Source organism: Nomascus leucogenys, chromosome 17 (genome assembly GCF_006542625.1).
Source record: "Nomascus leucogenys isolate Asia chromosome 17, Asia_NLE_v1, whole genome shotgun sequence".
Classification (NCBI taxonomy): Eukaryota; Metazoa; Chordata; class Mammalia; order Primates; family Hylobatidae; genus Nomascus; species Nomascus leucogenys.
The window spans coordinates 76,959,335-76,976,569 of NC_044397.1; the positions used below are offsets into that span (position 1 = coordinate 76,959,335).

Below are 17,235 nucleotides of genomic sequence, written 5' to 3' on the forward strand. Positions count from 1 at the left end.
GTGTTCCTGGGGCAAGTCCAGAAAACATTTCTGTTTTCCTCTACTGATTTGTGATGTACCTGAGACAGGATCCTTTAAAAAAAAAAAGTCCTTTTATCTCCTGGAGTATCTAGGAAACACAATGCTTCATACAATGTAGGCATTTAATAAATGCTAATTTAATTAGTGGTGTTTTAGTTTATTCAGGCTGCAATAACAGAATGTCAAAGACCGAGTCGCTTATAAACAACCATTTATATTTATTTCTCACAGTTCTAGAGGCTGGGAAGTCCAAGATCAAGACATCAGCAGAATGTGAAGACCCACTTCTTGGTTTGTAGATGGCTCCTTCTCACTGTGCCCTCACGTGGAGACAGGAAGGGGTAAGGGTGCTCTCTGGGGTCTCTTTTATAAGGTCAGTAATCCCATTCACGAGGGTCTGCCCTCATAACCTCATCACCTCCCAAAGGCCTTACCTTCTAATACTACTACCTTGGGGATCAAGTTTCAAAACATGAATTTTAGGGGACATAAACATTCAGTCTATAGGAGTGAGTTAAATGCAGTCCAGGCAACAGATTGGTCCTAATTTGATAGTGGATTAAAAGATCACGCTGTACCAACACTGCACAATGGAATTTTTTGCAATGGAGGAACTGTTCTATATCTGTATTGTCTAATGTGGCAGTCACTAGTCACATGTAGCTACTGGGCACTTGAAATGTGGTTAGTGTGACTAAGAAGCTAAATATTTAATTTTATTTAATTTTGAATTACTTAAATTTAAATTAAAGTAGCCACAGCTTTAGAGTATTGGGTTTTTAACCAAATAAATTATTTCAGTTCCATGAATATAAAACCACTTCCTGAGACTCAGAGTCTTTGTTAAAGTCAAGGATCCAATCCTAGCAATCACAGATAAGAGAGTAAATTATATTACCTTCTAAATGGTTTAGTGATATTGTGCATTCAGAGTTCCTCAAGCAAAATGAAGGATAGTCACTGAGGCACTGCTTGTCAAAAAAGATGATCTAAAAGCCCATATGTAGGAAGCAGATAAAACAAACCAGGATACTGTGGTAGGTGGAATAATGTCCCCTGCAAAGATGTCCACATCCTAATCCCGGGAATCTGTGAATACCTTCCATGGCAAAAGAGACATTTCAGTTGGATCTTGATTAAGCATTTGGAGATGGGGAGACTATTATCCTGGATGATCCAGGAGGGCCCAATGTAATCACGAGGCAGGAGTATAAGAGCCAGAGAGAATGAGATGTGATGACAGACACAAAAGTCACAACGATAGGATTGATGAATGGGGGCCATGAGCCAAGGAATGGGGGCAGCCTCCAGACGTTGGAAAAGGCAAGAAAATGGGTTTTGCCCTACAGCCTCCAGAAAGAATGCATTCCTGAGGACACCTCGATTTCCACCCAGTGAGACCAATTTTGGACTTCTCACTTCCAGAACCATAAGATAATAAATATGTATTGCTTTAAGCCACAATATTTGCGATGGTTTGTTACGGAAACAATGGGAAACTAATACAAGTACTTCTACATATAATGGAATATGATGCAGCCATTTAACAGAATGAAGAGCACCTGCACATTTTCGTATAGGAAGATCCCCATGACATATTATTAAAGGAAACACATAAAAGTCTCAGACAATGTGAATATCATGCTACCCCTTGGTTACAAGGGACATACACATGGGCCTGTACATATCTGGAAGGCAAAACAAAAAGTGAGTAATAGTGATTGCCTCTGGGAAGGGGCACACTGGGGAGGGAGTGGTCAGAGTTGGAAGCAGGACTTTTCATAACTGTAATATATTTTGGGAACTGTCACTAGATAGAAAATCCGTTTCCACAATCAAATTCTTTGGGGAAGAAGATAAAGAAACCATACTAAGCCCTATTGGCATTTTGCAGGTGTGTTGCTCTAAACTTCAGGGGAGAGTAGATAAATAACATTCTCTGACACGAGCAATTAGCTGCTGGGTGTGAGAACTGCTAATCTCTGGCCCAGAGCAGCCAGACTTGAAGTTCAGATGGAAGCTGAGAGAGAATTAAAAAAAAACAAACCCAAGGTCATTGTGGAAAAAGTAGGCACCAACTCCATGTTTAGGATCAAACCATTCAGAGAAAGAGATAGTGCTTCTTTCCCAGAAGTATGTGAAGAAGAAATGTTAGAAGGAGATTTTCGTTTTGTGCGCTAGAAACCTAGAACAGGAAATTTAAGAAGGTGGTGAGGTTATAGCTAATTATGAAGTGTGAACTGGAGAAGAAACGAAACAGTCTGCAGCCACTCCTGCAAACTGGTGCAGTTATCACCCGAGGCAGCCAACTGTCTCTGCAGGGCTGCAGGCCTCACTCTCAGCAGAGACTACACCCCTCTCTCTGCAGTAAGGCATCTCCCCCAACCAGGATTTCACCAGGAACCCTGGCTAATGTGGCCCCAGGAGGGAGGAGGCGCCTAATTGCGGGTGAATGGTAGGAGTTAGCACTGGGACAAGGTGAAGGAATATATTTTCAGTTTAGGTTTGAGGTATAGGGAAACAACTTGTGAAATCCAATATCAATTTGGGAAGTATGGGTGATGATCCCCAACCCATGAGATCTAGGGCTTCTCAAAGCAAAAGAGAAAAGGAGAAAAACTCCCAGGTCCCTCAAAAGCACAGTTGCTTAACATTTGAATCACTTAACCCTTCTAAACCTCAGTTTATTTATCTATGAGATGGGAATAAATGGTACCTGTCTCTGTGGGAGGGTAAACGAAGCTTTCTGTGCTTGGCAAACACTCTGGCAACCTGCTGTCTTACTTAGGGCTTGCATGGGCTTGGCGTCCACTATCTTTCATGTTGTGGGCTTCTCCAAGTGTTTTAATACCATTAGCTCCCTCTCCCTCCATGACAGCCCTGTAATGTAGGCTCCTTCTTTTCCCCATTTTACAAATGGAGAAACTGAGGCACAGAGCACTCAAACAGCTTGCTGTGGTTATCTCGGAAATCAGTAGCAGAAGTGTGGCTTGACCCTTGGCAATTTGGCATTACAGGTTGTATGTTTAACCACTAAGCCATACACGTCTTGTAGTAAATGGGAAAAAAATGGTAGTTGTGGCTGTGGTGGTAATGATTGCAGTGTAAAGGTACCATTATTTATCCCCATCATCCAGATAAATCAAATGAGGTTTAGAAGGATTAAGTGATTCAAGTGTTAAGTAACTGTGCTTTTGTGACCTAACTTGTGGGGCTCAGGTCCCCATCAGAGGAAGCCAGACAAATGTCACTAGGCCTGCTCCAGTGACAGTTCCTGTGTGGCTGGTGGGAGCCAGAAAAAATGGGCCCCCTGAGCACATTTGGAGATGACAGATCTAGGGGCAGCCTGACGTGCCCTGTGCCGCTGGGACTCCTCACTCACATTCCCAGGGTAGAGGAGGCCTCAGTGGGCTTGGTGTGACTCTGGAACAGGCCTCTGAGTGGAGCAACATTATGATAACATATGCAGGACCCTGCAAGAACCCCTGGATTCTCCAGGTGGGGCTGCCAGGGACAGACATTGACACTTGTAGGAATGGAAGCCATTATAGGGCCCCCAGCAATTCGCTGTCTTGTTTGGACCAGAAGGAGGAGATTTAGCCTGAGCAACATAGTGAGACCCTATGTTTACAAAAACTTAGCTGGGTATGGTGGCTTGCGCCTGTAGTCCCAGCTACTCAGGCGGCTGAGGTGGGAGGATCGCTTGATTCGAGGAGGTCGAGGTTGCAGTGAGCCATGATCACCCCTCTCCACTCCAGACGGGGTGACAGAGCAAGACCCTCTCTCAAAAAAATAAAAATAAAACAGAAAATAAAGGAGGAGATCGTGGGAGTCAGGACACAGAATATGAGCTTCATTCCTCATTACCACTTTGAGTATACACCTAGCATGGTGGTCCAGGGAAACACCTGCTCTAGTTTCCATTGAAGTCTATAACATACTAAAACAGCACTTTGAGTTAAATGTAGTTTGAAAAGCTGGCTCCAGCTCAGCTTAAGAAACCACAGGAGAGTGAAAAGTTTATAAGCTATACCATTACTAAAATGACTCTGGTATTAAGGGATATAGCTCAGATAATTAATTTAATAACTGGCAGAGCAAAAAATAGTTCTTGATTTTGGAAATGGTCTGATTCATTTACCAAGCAGGTAGATCAGACCTGCTTAAGTTTAAACTCATTTCTTCCTTCTTTTTTTTTCCCCTGCTTTAATCTTCAGTTTGCTTTAGTTTTCTGTATCTATAAATTGTTTTTGGGAAATTGTACTCACAAAATGTTTCAGTATGCAGTTGACCTGTTTTAGTTCCTACAAACATTTTCTATTGGTAAACACTTTTTTTTATTAATAAAATGATGAGGCCAGGCGCAGTGGCTCATGCCTGTAATCCCAGCACTTTGGGAGGCCTAGGCAGGTAGATCAACTGAGGTCAGCAGTTCAAGACCAGGCTGGCCAACATGGTGAAACCCCATCTCTACTAAAAATACAAAAATTAGCCAAGTGTGGTGGCGCACTCCTCTAATCCCAGCTACTCAGGAGGCTGAGGCACGAGTATCACTTGAACCCAGGAGGCGGAGGCTGCAGTGAGCTGAGATCACACCACTGTACCCCAGCCTGGGCCAGAGCAGGACTCCATCTCAAATAAAATAACATAACATAAAATAATGATTTGGGGAACAAAATTTTAAAAAGGGGAAATGGAGTGGGAGATAGAAAGGGAATGGGAGTGAGAGCTGCCACAGTGAGCATTTTTGCTGCTCCTTTCACAAGTGCAGTGATCTTTCCAGTGGTGGTGGTGTTGGGGTGGGGGAAAGAGGGTGGAGAATCATCCTTAGTCTGAGGCCAGGTGGAAAAAGGCAGATGCAGTGAGAAAGTGCCTATGGGCTGATGACAGAATCCTTTACAGCTTCCAAAAGCTCTCGACATTTAGATTCAGGGGGCTTGATTAACTCAACAGGCAGGCCTGCAAGTCTCTAGTGTAAAAGCAGGGGGAAGTTTCGTATTTGTCGCAACACATTGTCATGGATCTCTCCTTCCTGCTATGACAACAGGCAGGGAGCTCTGCTATGATGACCCTCAGACCTCAACTTTTGATTCCACCCTGTGGACTTCCCGATGCTACCTTGGAGTAGAAGGACCTGCCCCTGCCACTCAGCCCCTTGTTCTATAGTGGATAATTTGGCTTGGCAGAGCCTTTAAAGCTTAGTCTTTCATGACCCAGGTCAGGGAGCCTGAGTGAGTTGTATGCATTTCTGTTGTATAGACTTCTGTTCCAAGTCAATTGTAAAATGTTGAACAAATCAAATGGGGGATTACATTGAATGAATATTTAGAATACCAGAATTGCATTCGACTATGAGTAATAGAAACCTGAGAAGCAGTGGTTTAAATAAATAGGAATTTATTTTTCTCTCACACAATGAGAATTGCAGAAGGCAGTGCTGGGCTGATAGGGCAGTTGCAGTTCATCAATCTAGTATGATCCACATTCTCACATTCATAAGATAGCTACTGTTGCTCCGGCTGTCACGTTGTGCTCTTGGAAACAGAAGGGAAGATGGGCCAAGTGAAAATAATGCCCAGTAGTTGAGTCAGTATGTTTTTTATTCTCATCCTGTTACTAAGGAGCAAGGTGAGAACAGATATTGGATAGGCACCTAGAAGCCTCTGCCACGAGATGTCTGTGAATGCAGGAAAATGTGAATTCTTGAAAGTGCCAACTGTAACATGGCAGGAACAAGTTCACAGAAAAATTCAGAAACTCCTGAGCTCTGTTCATTAGCTCCCAAAGGCTGGCAGGTAACACTGACTGATAATAATCCTACTAATCTAGCATATATGACAAGCCTACCTAATAGACAGTGAAAGACATTGCCACTGGAAACAGGGACTCCAATTCATGAGGCTGCCACCCCCTACTCCAAGGATAGAACCCATGAAAGGCAACATACGAATATGGTAGGTAGTATTTGAGTGAACATGCATAGTTTTGTCAGTTTGCATGTTTTGCTTTTTAGGAGATATACATTTAAATGAAAATATTAAGTCAATTAAATTTATATCAACTCTCTCCTCCATCTTCAAGTAAATCTTTCATGCTTAACAAGCTGGTGCCACTGGTCAACCAAGTCCAATGAAATGAGTTTTTTTGATAACTGAGGCATTATTTTAAGTAAAAATTAATAAAAAAATTAACCAGCAATAGTATAATACCAAATCTTACAGCTTGTTTCATCAACATATATTGAATAATTTAATATAATGGAACGTTGTTTTCTTTTGAACTGAAACATAATTGTACATATCAACGGGGTACAGTGTGATGTTTTGATACATGTAAATATTGTATAAAAATCAAATCAAGGTATTTAGCATATCCGTCACCTCATGGATTTATCATTTCTTTGTGGTGAGAACATTCAAAATCCTTTCTTCTGGTTATTTTGTGATATACAATATAATACTGTTAGCCAGAATCACTGTGTAACAGAATGCCAGGACTTATTCCTCCTATCTAACTATAATTTTGTACCCATTGACCAATCTCTCCCCATTTCACCCTCCCCTTTTTCCTCCCCAGCCTCTGCAGCTGTGAGATCAACTTCTTTAAGTTGCACCTGAGTGAGATCATGCAATATTTGTCTTTCTGTGCCTGGCTTATTTCACTTAGCATAATGTCTTCTGGGTTCATCCATGTTGCTGCAAATGACAGGACTTCATTCTTTCTTTATAGCTGAATAGTATTCCACTGTTTATAGATAACACATTCTCTCTCTCTCTCTCTGCTCTCTTTCTTTCTTTCCTCAGGCTATCGCAGTGAAAATACCATATTTTCTTTATTCTTTCATTCCTTGATGATATTTATGAAAAATGCTCAACATCAGTAATCATCAGGGAAATGCAAATCAGACCACAATGAGATATAACTTTACCCCAACTAGAATGGCTACTAGCAAAAAGAAAAAATAACAAATGGTGGCATGCAGGTGAAGGGGAACTCTTACCACTGTTGATGGAAATGCAAATTAGTACAGCCATTATGGAAAACAGTGTGGAGGTTCCTCAAAAAATTCAAAATAGAACTACCATATGATCTAGCAATCTCACTACTGGATATACATTCAAAGGAAATGAAATCAGCATGTCAAAGAGATATGTGCACTCTCACGTTTATTGCAGCACTATTTGCAATAGCCAAGACACGGAATCAACCTAATTGTAATAAAATGTTTTTGACTGGCTGCTACTTGTGCAGAAAACAACCTTCCCTACCATTACCCACCCCTTCATCATTTGCCCCCCACACACTCCTTCCCCTTCTCTCTCCCCACATGACTGCCATATCAGGAAGGAAAATTTTGATGGGGGTGCTGTGATATTCCTATTTCATGGAGAATAGGTTACAGCCAGCAGGTACTCAGGCACTTTTGTTACACTTGCATTTAAAAAAAAACTTAAGAGAATTGAAATGTATTTAGCCTATAGACAATGTAAATGTAAAAGGCTCTGGGAACTCTGAACCAGTGATGGTGAGTATGTAAATTACTAAGCTAGCTCGGAAAATGGTTGGGCAGAATCTATGAAAACTGAACATAGGCATATTTATGGACTATACTCATGGCCATCCACTTAGTGACACAGCTTTATCCACAGCCTCACCCCAATGCCAGGACCCAGTTCAGCCTTCCTTCTTCTGTGATAGCTCAGGCCTCCCTCCTGCAGTGTTCTCTCCATCAGCTGATCATAGGTGGTCCCACCTTAGCCCATCAGAGGCAGGTTCACTGCTGTGAACCTCATTAAAAAAGATTAGGAGACGGGCAGCTTCCTCTCAGTAAGCTCCCTGAACACTATGTAAACTTTCCCACCCCTTCTCCAGAAACCTTCAAACTGTGTATCATTTAGGATGATGACTTCGCCGTCACTATCTAGTACTCTAAAGCCCAACACAAACTGGCTTATACAACAAAGATGAATCACTGGATCATGTAACAGCATAAGACCAACATGGGCTTCGGGCACAGTTCTATCAGAATTCCAGTTCAGTTTCTCTGAGATCTCTTAATTCTGCATTCTGCCAAGTTGGCTTTGTCCTCAGGCAGAAGTCCCCCATGGTCTTAAGATGTCTGCCAGCATCAACTGGGCTACGTGCTTCCTTCTCAAATGATGAGAAGAGAGCAGGCAGAGGCTTATCTGGATAGAAATGCAGATAACCACTGGATAAAAGCACTGAACTTATCTCTGATGGGACTTTCTGGCCACATGCCCACATCCCAAACCAATCATTTTGGCAGCAAGATTCCAGCTGCCTGAAGTGCTGAAGTCTCAAGCCCTAGTCAAGCAAACCAAAACCAAAACTAAAACAATACCTGTTGCACTCCCCCCAGAATAATAAGTGTCTTACCACGTCTACGTCACTCAAAAGGGTCCACTCAAATGGCTCATCTCAAAATAAAGCAGGTACGCTCCAAAGTGATTTCACATCTTCATGATGTCTCTGAAATAGCAATGGTTGACAACTTAAAGTTTCCTTCCTATAACTTAAAGCTCTACCTTATTGCTGCACCAGCCTGTAACACCCACCCCCTTCTCCAAAAAATCAAAGAAAATTTGGTTAGACGACCACATGCCATAGCATTTGTAGCACTGGATTCAGAGATAATAATGATAATACCTCATCTTTGATTAGCATTTTATAGTTTCCAGTGTGTTTTCACATGCAGCATTTCATTTCATCCCCAGAAGCTGGGTAGGATCTGTACTGTTATAACCAGTGTGTAGGTAAGGAAGTCTCAGAGAAATTGAGTGACTTCCCCAAGGTTAATGATCTGTAAGTCAAAAAATAGAGTTGGCATTAGGATCTAGGTCTTTCAATGCTGAACTTTTGTGAAGATCTTTCCTCTGATCAGTCTTTTGGATCAGGGTATAGAATAAGGAAGATAAGATGCAAATTTGATTGTGGTTCATAGGAATAAGAGACCGAGTAGGGATTATCTGAAGAGAGGATTCCTCTGCTGCAGGACTTTGGTGCACAGGAGAGAGAAGACAGAAAAGATCCTCTCAACCTTTGCTTCTGCCCCTTTTTAGTTTTCTTTCCCAATTTCCTTTTTCTTGTTTCTTTCTTGAATTCTCGTCTCTGGTACAACTTTCTCAAACACAATACCGAACACTCTCCATGCCTAGGCCCCATTCAAGAATCAATCTTGAAAAGCCACCATATTTTCAGGGGGTCGGGGATGGCAAGGAAAGGCAGCAGGGGAGGGACATTGGATTGGGAAGGGGAGAGTGAGAATGGGAATGGCGAAAGAGAGAGAAAGAAATTGGAATCATGAGTTGGCTCTAACCCCGAAGACTGTAATCTAAAATGTTTGATTACTATACACATTTTTAAAGAGAATACCATGCAAGCAATGTGACTTTGAGCTACAGACACAGGAGAGGGAATACTCAAAGACTGGGCAGCCCAAACCTACCAACTGAAGGGTTTTGTTAATTATTTTATAGATGAAGACTGGTTAGGCACTATACAACATTATCTTTTACTGCACTCACTTTAGATAAATTTGGAGTACTTATATAGTCAGCTTGTTGAAAATTTTCTTATGACTTTGATCTGCACTGGGTAATATAGAAAGATGTTGAGAACCAAGAAGTGTTAGAACCAGGAAGACAGTCCTTATCAACTATTTATTCCCTCTGATATGACCGTTTACCTGGGCAGCTCAGATATTATCTTCAAGATCTATTTAAGGTGCAAAGGACCCTTCTTGAATTGTTTACAACAAGAATTAGATTACACCTAATCTCACAGCGATGAGAAACAATTAATCCGGATATTCTTGGGCTGTTGTGGCAATAAGAGTAATCTAAGTTGGGCACCGTGGCATGGAAGGAAAAACAGAGGTTGCAAACTGGAAGGTTCATGGGCCAACTGTGGGTTGCAGGTGGAATGTGTTTGCTTTCCAGTGTTTTAAAAGAACAGTTCTCTCCAGGTCACTATTGCCCCACCATTCACACAATACAAAGGTGCATTCACACACCTCTTCTCTCACTGCAACCTGTGTTTGACCCTAAGGCTTCTGAGTTTGAGGCCTTATAAATAAGAAAAGTCATTACATATATAAGGCAATACAGAGAAGAAAGAATCATTTATCTTGGCAAACACATAATGGGATGAAAATTACAGAAAGGCAAACCGAGTTATAAAACCCAGGGGAAAAGTCATTTCCTAGAGAAATGACTGGAATCTGGGTCCATTTTCTGAAAGGCAAAAGTAGCCTCCACATTGGTCCAGATCTGGAAAAGAAGGGATTGAGCTACAGAGCCCTTTGAGATGACGTTTAATGGGACTGTTTGTTCTGTGACTCTGGGAACTAAAATTGCAACAGAAAATATAATTATGCCAAACAATTAGCTGAAAAGCAACATGAGTTAAGTCCTTACAAAACAGGTGACAAAGATAAAGAGCACGACAAAAGCAAAAGGGTCACCTTTCCTCATGAGAGGTGATGCCTGTGTTCCCTACTCCACCCCAAAATCACCAGCAGGAAGGCGCAGAGTGGAGGTTGTCAGGAACAGGGTGAAGAGCAACACAAGGGTATCTTTTAAAAGTCTGACATCTCTATAAAGTTTAGTTTTAAAATAAGGTATTTCAGACCAGAAACAAGCTTGGTAACAGCAATGAGAGGACCTCCCAATAGAGAAGGAGAGGGCAGAAGACAAGCCAAGAGCTTCAGTTCCTGCTGGAGGCCTCATGACATCTCCATCATCAATTCCCCATCCTGATTCTCAGTATCCTCACCTAAGTACATTTGGCAAACTAGGATGCTTTTGCCCCTCTAGCCCAGTGTCTGTGATTTATGTGAGCATGGGCCTGCCCCCAGATTCAAGGGGAGAGAACAAAAGTGTTCTATAATCCACAAATTCAAGTATGGATAGAATGTTAAGTGCCAGGACTCTGGAGTCAGACAGAGCTGAGTTCAAATCCTAGTTCCAGCACTTATTAGCTTGAAGGACCTCAGCAAGTTACCTTATTTCCCAGGGTCTTGTTTTTTCTTATTCATAGTTTGGGCATAATAGCATTTGTCTACCTCATAGGATTTAAGAACTGCTCTGTGTTAAGACATCAAGTCCAATAGTAGGCACTCAATGAATGTGGTAATAGTTATTTAAAATAATCACCATAATGAATCTGAACATCTGTGAAAGGGAAAGGTATCGTAGTCAGTCTATGAAAGGAGAGCTAGTGTCAGATCTCATGTCATGGCTGAACGGCTCCCTGCTTATCTCTGTCCAGTTGAATGGCTTTGCGTCAGCAGAGACTAGGAAACCACCATCATCAAAACAAATGAGACAAGCATTTTGTAAGTGCCTGTTATTGGCACAGCACAGTCCCTGCACTAGACCTTAGAAAGAGGTCTCGTCAAAAGTGTGTCCACAATCATGGGAAGGAATGACTTGTAATCTATCCAAGCTAAGAGATTGAAGACTATCTTTCCTTGATGCTACATAAGAGAGGAACAGTAACAAATTGTTAGAAATTGCTTTAACATTGAAAACTGAAAACTTAGCACACTGCCTTATCACAGTGCTGAACTATACTCCCATACAACTTTTACTGAGCAGTGCAGGCCTAAAGATAGTTTCTCTTTGGGAGGCCAAGGTGGGCGGATCATGAAGTCAGGAGATTGAGACCGTCCTGGCTAACATGGTGAAACCCCGTCTCTATTAAAAATACAAAAAATTAGCCAGGTGTGGTGGCGGGCGCCTGTAATCTCAGCTACTCGGGAGGCTGAGGCAGAAGAACTGCTTGAACCCAGGAGGCGGAGGTTGAGGTGAGCCGAGATCGTGCCACTGCACTCTAGCCTGGGCGACAGAGCGAGACTCCGGCTAAAAAAAAAGTTTCTTTTCTCAAGGAGGCTACCATCAAGTGCAGAGGCCTCCAAGGAGGAATGCATTCACCCCAGGATGTGGGCCAGGCAATACTCTGCAGTATAGTATGAAGATACTAGGCCTTCTATTCCTGTGTTTTAAAAAGAATTTGATTTATTTCATAACATACATACTACATTTGGTTTTGGTTTAGAGATAGAATCTCACTCTGTAGCCCAGGCTGGAGTGTAGTGGTGTGATCATAGCTCAGCGTAACCTTGAACTGCTGGGTTCAAGTTATTCCCCCCTGCCTCAGCCTCCTGAATAGCCAGGATTACAGGGGTGTACCAACACACTCAGCTAATTTTTTAATTTTTTGCAGACATAGGGTCTTGCTATATTGACCAGCCTGGTCTCAAACCCCTGGCTTCAAATGTCCTCCCACCTCAGCCTCCCAAAGTGTTGGGATTACAGGCTGGAGTCACTGTGCCCAGTCTATAATATACATACTATATGTGAAAAGTAGCACCTGTATATAATTTATAAATAAATATAAATATTAATGAGATCAAGGTTCAAGTGGATTCTTGATCAAAAGGTTTGAGAACTGCTGGTACAAAGGAGATGGAAGACCAGTAAGCCAGCAGTCAGAATCTGATGCAGAGGGAATTTGGCTAGAACACAGATGACAGGCATCCAGCTCAGCAGGGAAGGAAGAGGAGAAAGTTATAGGGAAGGCTTCCTGGAGGAGATGACATGCTGAGTTGCTACAGTGTATTTGGGGGAGGGAATAGGGAAGAGGGAAAAAGAATGTTCCAGACAGGCTACACAACATTTGCAAAGAAAGGCAAGGTGGCTTTTGTTGAACAAGTGAGCGCATTTTGAAAACTAAATGGCAGCATGCAGTGGCTCACACCTGTAATCCCAGCACTTTGGGAGGCCAAGGTGGTTGAGCCCAGGAGTTCGAGACCAGCCTAGGCAAATGGCAAGACTCCATTGCTACAAAAAATACAAAAAATTAGCTGGGCATGGTGGCGTGTACCTGTAATCCCAGCTACTCAGGAGGCTGAAGTTGGAGGATCGCTTGACTCCAGGAGGTTGAGGCTGCAGTGAGCTGTGATCGTGCCACTGTACTCCAGCCTGGGCAACAGAGTGAGATCTTATCTTAAAAAAAAAATAAAGAAAGAAAACTAAAATGATTTGGTACATCTTGAACTGTCGGTATATGTGGGGAAACTGTAGGAGGTAAGGCTGGGATCAATTTTGGTCACTGAAAAGCAGGAAGCTTATTCTGGTAGTGAAAGTTACCACTAAGACATTCTAGCAGGGGAGAGGAGATCATGGAGTATTCCCAATTTGATTTTCTAGTCCAATCTCCAACGATACTTGTCTGAGTCCAGAGGAAACAGACTGCACTAGTGGGAGCTGGTAAAACCTCAAAAAGCTAGAACAAAAAAGGTGCTAGTAGCCTTTGAAGTTACAGAAATCCTCAAGACTGTGCATTGCTGGGTGAGAATCAGTGATGCTTAAAAACACATCTTTGGGCAAAAGAGGCTGTGCAGTCTTTTACAAGCATTAGCGGCCTTAGTAGCTCCATTACAGTCAACAGCAACTGAAGTTATCATCTGAGTGAGCCAAAGCCGGAAAGAAGGGAAATAATAGATACTAGAGCAGCCAAGAGGGTAGTACACAGAGTCCAACCAAGCCACCCCTAGCAGGCCCTTAGAATAGATTGAGGAGGACTTTGCAAAGCACCTAGTGCTCTCTCATGTGAGGAGAGACTGGGCTTGTCTTATTCAAATTGTATCCCTCATATCTTGCACAGTAGAACAGGACTGCAAGGCTGCACAGATCCCAGGGTCAGTGTTCATGTAGTTGCCTATATAAATAGAGCATTCTGAAGTTGTGTAATAGGAGCCTTGAATAGATGTTCAATCATGATAGGTTAAAGGCAAAAATGAAACAGTAATTGCTTAGTTGCTTTTGTTAACATTATTCTAAATCTCAAGTTGGGCTGGCCTGAGCAGCAGTGGCTCCCATCAGATTTGGGTTTGGAGTTATCATCTGGGTAGTAGTGTGGCACATAACATAGGGGAATGGACCCAGGATGCTCAGTTAGAACTGCATTGATTGGGTGGGTGTTTTACTACTTTAGTTCTGGAAAAGTCCTGCAAGGAACTGGAAATAAATGTCATAACTACGTATACAGTCAGTAGGCAGGAGCAGCCAGGTGGAGAGCTAGGGGCTAACACTCATGAGGTCACTGGTGGCAACTAATAAGAATACCCCCATTACTCATTCTAAGGCTAGCTCTTAATCCTAGGCAAAATGAGACCGGGGGACAAAATGAGAATTAATCACCAGAGAGCAGATAAAGCTGATTCGTTTCTGAGCTGGAATAAAATAAATACAGAGAACTTGGTTGCATAAATATTAAACAATAAAACCTGGAATAGACATCATCCTCCTTAGAAGAAGATGGAGCCTAAAGAAGGCATCCCATTGAGCCCAAGGTTGCTGTTGGTGGAAGTGGCAGCCTTAGCATTCAAGAGCCAGGGAATATCAGACATTGTAAGCGTCCACAGACTTGCATGAGCTGAAGAAGGCCGAGGTTCATGATCTGCTCATTCGACATAGTGGTGACAATAGAAGAAATATCTAGTAAACCTGAAAAGCACCTCAACAGGGACCTGGAAAACAATCTAAAGAGCCAGAGAAAGCTACAGTTGAAGGCAGAATAGAGTTAGATTCAAGATAGAATCTAATGTTCATATAGATCCTCTTGCATCATTAACAGATGTCCACACAGGACACAGGAAGTGCACGGTTTTGATTATCAGTGTATGCCAAAATAAACCAATTCCTGTATGTGGAGGACAGACAGCTGTATGAAGCAGGATCCTCAGTGTCTTCAGCTGGCTCCATTAGACCAGTGGATTCACACCTTCTGGTAGCTGCCCCATCTCGAGGGCACTGGACATGCTGGATTTGGGGAGACTGTTATGGGATCTCAAGCCATTTGTAATGCTAAGTACCATATTATGGGGCCACTGCACATCCATACTTTGTGCCTACACATTGGGAGGCACTGGGCTCTGGGGAGAGACAGATGGTTTTCAAGAAAAGGCTCTTAAACCCAGAGAATGCTTCTTGTCTACAGCCACTGTCATATCATTCTGACTTCTCAGTTCCCTCACTGTCCCTCTCCTTTCAAATATTTTACTTTCCAAATCAGACAGACGTTTTTTGCAAGAACAAAGGTATATCAGTCATCAGCTTCTCTCTCGGATGTAATAAGTTGAATTGTTTGTTTTATATATGTTTGTAGCTTAGATGTTGACTTTATCTAAAGGGACATCCTTGAAACAAACATTTTAAAAATATAAGTACAGAAAGGTAAGCATGCTATTAGCAATTTTTAAAAAACTTTGCATGTGGTTACTATCTATATATTTGTCCTTCTATTGTCTATCAATGCCTTCTAAGTGCACCATGAGTACAGAGAAAAAAACTGTCTGTGTGCACCTGGGAGAACTTGCTTGATGCCCCTGGCCTCAGTTTACCACATCTTCAAAACCAGTGGTTCTGACAGCCAGAGTATCTTCCAGATCTAAGAGATCATAATCATGTATCTTATATAAAGACTGGAAATGCCTAGAGTGTACAGATTTTTAAAAAGTAGTATGAGCAGAATGTCACACAAACAAAGCTTCAGTCATATATGAAGAAGTAGTAGGGTGGATTATTTTCAGGCAAAATGAACTGATTCCTTATAAAACCGTAGTAATTATCCAAGGTAGAGAAAACAATTTTTGTCTTAAAAATCAAAATCTTGATTTACTTTGGAAGTTATTTTAGCTCACTTCATTTTTTAAAAAATCTATTTTTTTTCAATTTGTTCTAGCAAGGTTTTATTTTAGGAACAGTGAAACTGACAGGAGGTAGTAGAAAGCCATGCATAAGTGAAACCCAGGCCCCTTACTTCCTTCATCTTTCACCTGCACATTTCTGGCACTTCCCATCTCGGAACTCTCTTGCCTGAACCACTTCTCCACACTCTTGGGAGTTAATAACTCCACGTAGATAATTTTTCCTCTGGAGGACAGAATTGCTACTTCTTCAAAGCTTTTGGGGCTCCCAGATGCTGCATAGTGGGGGTGCCTAACACGCATCTCTAAGGGTGGCTGTTTTGGCATCATTTTTGGCTGAAGTTTTGTATTGCATTTCCATGTCATTCGGTGTGGTGTGTGCCTGCCAGATATTCTGCCTGCTCTCAGCTGAAGGCCTTCCCAGATTGGGCAGCTGAATGTACTGCACAGCTGCCAAAATTCTAATTCAAGATCTAGAATTCTAACTCCTGCTCTTTACTCTTTAGACCCTTGTCTGGCCTTGGCCTCAGTCCCCTGCCAACTGGGTCCCTGGCTCATTATCAGGCCCACCAGGGCCCTGCCCCCACCCTCATTGGGCCCACGAAACCATTCTTGGCACCAAACTGAACTTCAAGACACAGCTGCCCCCGTCCCACCCAAGCCGAATCTCATCTCAGCAAGTTTGTCACCTTGTGAGCTGCAAGACAGAAGAGATGAGAAGAGAAAATGCCATCGGTGATGGTCAGATCATAAAACTTCCTGTAGCAACAGACATACTACATGTGCCTTTACTCTAAGCGCTTGCATGAAAAGCAAACAATCCCACTATTAGAAATAACACTAGATAGAGATGCATAGAGTTTATGGAGAGAGGAATACTATTTCTCCATGCATCTGCACCAGAGGGTAAGTGAAATTTGCCATAAGGAAAAATGCTAAATTCAGTATGCATATATTAATATTAATAAAAAAATGTACTGTTGGGTCATAAACTGCTAATAATGTGTAATATTTCTTAGGCACCTGGAAAAGTGCTACTGGAAAATACACACTTTACAGCAGAAATATGACTGCAACTGGAAGAGGGGGAGGGGACAAGAAAGTAATTGATTCTCAGCAAAATGCTGGTTTTCAGGGAAGCTACTAAATTCAACTTAAGTGGTTACCTGGTCAACATTATGCTTTAAATGTTCACAGGATGAAATTGCTTCCTTTTTAAATGAAGAGTCACTATGTCCCTTGCCACTGTTTCCACTCCTTCTAGCCTTAACCAATGCACTGTCTTTTCTGCAGTGGCTGAAACGAGGATGGGTTAATTACCAGACCTGGGATGGTGGAGTGGGTGCAGTGGGGTGCTGTAATTTCGGGTGATGAAATTATTTTAGTTTTTGTTTTCCTAGAAGGATCAGGGAGTATAAAAAACGTGGTACATATGTAAAACACAGGCAAATGCACTTGACAACCAAGCACTCTATTTTGAA

The 17,235-nt window shown here is 42.1% G+C and overlaps 1 long non-coding RNA gene across 1 annotated transcript in view; it reads right to left on the reverse strand.

Moving 5' to 3' along the window:
• The window catches only part of LOC100595419, a 65,149-nt gene that overhangs the window by 47,004 nt on the left and 910 nt on the right, over positions 1-17,235 (reverse strand). The window contains exon 2 of the long non-coding RNA XR_004026330.1: positions 12,802-12,884. This is a non-coding gene — a long non-coding RNA (uncharacterized LOC100595419). The remainder of the gene's footprint in view (positions 1-12,801; positions 12,885-17,235) is intronic.